General features: G+C 38.1%; 1 non-coding gene across 1 annotated transcript; it reads right to left on the reverse strand.

The window, feature by feature from the left end:
* Positions 1–1,340: 1,340 nt before the first annotated feature.
* Positions 1,341–1,447, reverse strand: LOC131252209 (small nucleolar RNA R71). Its single transcript, XR_009174241.1, has one exon. It is a non-coding gene; the product is annotated as a small nucleolar RNA R71 (small nucleolar RNA).
* Positions 1,448–2,361: the final 914 nt, after the last annotated feature.

Here is a 2,361-nt window from a genome sequence, read left to right on the forward strand (position 1 = left end):
GATTCGACCTCGGTCTCACCGAGTTTATTACTACATCACAACCCTATACTTGGGGAGTGAACAAGTTTTTGGCGCCGTTGCCAGGGACTGACGGTTGCGATTTTCTGAAATTAATTAGGTTTAGAATTAATTTAAGATTAGAATTTGACTAACTTTAGTTGTAGACTTTTTGAATTAACTTGTTTTCCTGTTTTATAGGATCCTGACATAAGTTTCTCAATTGGTAATTCCTTCCTAATCTCTCTACTTTTTCTACTTTTTAGAATTAGGGTTTAAATTTTGAAAATTTTTAATTCTAGTATTTTTCTATTTTTAGGAAGTAGTTTATTTTTAGAAACTTTCCTCTTTTGTTTTTTACTTTCTAATTTTCACTCTTTTAGAATCTAATTTTGTTTCCTAATTTATTTTTAGAATTTTTGTTTAGAAACTAACCTTCCTATTTTGTAGGCCTTTAAGATAGAAATTTCTAATTCGGTAAGCTCCTTCCCTACTTTCTATTTTTCAGTTCTCTTTTAGTAATTTTCTTTTTAGTTTAGGACTTTCCTAATTTTAGAAATTTTCACTTTCTTTTAGGAATTCCTTCTTTTAGAAATCAGTTCACTGCTACCTTTCTTTTAAAGGATTGTTCTTCTCCTTTTTAGAATCTAACTTATTTTGTTTTATTTTGCAGGTCTTCAACTTAGGGCCTCCAATTTGGTAACTCCTCTCCAACCCTCTCTTTCTTTTTAGATTTTCTTTCTTAGGATTAGGTTTCAAATTTAATTTGAGGGATGCGAGTGTTTCATGCCCAAGTGGACTCGTGACGACACTCGACGTCTCTTAACTGAAGGAGGATTGGTTGAGGGGTTGACTATCCATCGCAGGACTAGACACTGCTCGAAATCCCCTGAGTTAATTGAATTATGGCTGAAGACCAACCTCCTCTACTTCCACCCAGGGTGGAGGATACCCAAGATGAGAACGAGGTGCATCAGGCACCCCCGCCTCGTACTTTATGAGATTATCTACAACCGGCGGGAGTGAGTATGCCCTCATGCATGATTTTTCCTAAAAACACAAGACAAATGGACATCAAGCCAGGAGTTATCCAACTCTTTCCCAAATTCCATGGACTTGAATCAGAGAGTCCATATTTACATTTGAAAGAGTTCGATAAGATTATAGCTACATTATGTTTTCCTAATGTATCTGAGGATACAATTAGGCTGAAACTCTTTCCTTTTTCCTTAAAAGAGAAAGCTAAGACGTGGTTACATTCACTGCGTCCTAGATCCATTGGCACATGGAACGACATGCAGAGGGAATTCATAAAAAAATTCTTCCCACATCATAAAACGATTACCCTCAGAAAAGCAATCATGAACTTTGCCCAAAAGGAAGATGAAACATTCTTCCAATGTTGGGAAAGGTTCAAAGATTTGGTCAGTTCATGCCCACAACACGGATTTGAAACGTGGCGCATTACAAATTTTTTCTACGATGGACTGACATCTTCCATGCGCCAAATGGTTGAGACAATGTGTAATGGAGAGTTCATTAATAAAGATGTCGACGAGGTATGGGACTACCTCGACAGTCTGGCTGAAAAAACACAATCTTGGGACTATTACCCAAAATCAAACACCACGTCTAGGCCGACTCAATTAAAGGAGAAAGGTGGATTATATCTATTGAAAGAAGATGATGATCTCAAGTGTAAAGTGACTACGCTCATAAGGAAAGTCGAGGCCATGGAAGGAAAGAAGGATAAGGTTAATGAAATTGTTTGCGGCATCTGTGATTGCAACATTCATACAACTGAAAATTGTCCTACAATACCCGCCTTTCGAGAAGTGTTGAATGAACAAGCTAATGCCGTAAATAACTATCAAAGACCTTTTATTGGACCTAACTCCAATACATACAATCCTGGCTGGAAAAATCATCCAAACTTTAGTTAGAGGAATGGATAAACGACTACTCCTCCAGGTTTCTTCAATCAAAATCCAAATCAAGTAAAACCTCAAGAGGAACCGGTTCAAAATTCCATACAAGAGCTGGCTCAGGCAATGCGGGGAATTACAGATTTTATGCAAAAGATAGATTCTCGTATGACGGTTATAGAAAAGGGGATGCTTCCTGCACAACCTCTCCCCAATCCTAAACCGCAGTACGAGATTAATGATCCCAGCTCTTCAAATCAGATGGGGCACGCTAAATCCATCACCACTCTTAGGAGTGGAAAGATCATTAATAAATCTCTTCCGGTTAGGCCCGAAAAGCCTCAAGAACCAGAAGAGGACAACAATGGTGGATCCAGTGATGCCCCACAAAAAATAGAACCAAAACTTCTAGAGAAGCCAGTTGCTCTGTTTCCCCAAC

The sequence above is a fragment of the Magnolia sinica genome, chromosome 7, assembly GCF_029962835.1.
Source record: "Magnolia sinica isolate HGM2019 chromosome 7, MsV1, whole genome shotgun sequence".
Classification (NCBI taxonomy): Eukaryota; Viridiplantae; Streptophyta; class Magnoliopsida; order Magnoliales; family Magnoliaceae; genus Magnolia; species Magnolia sinica.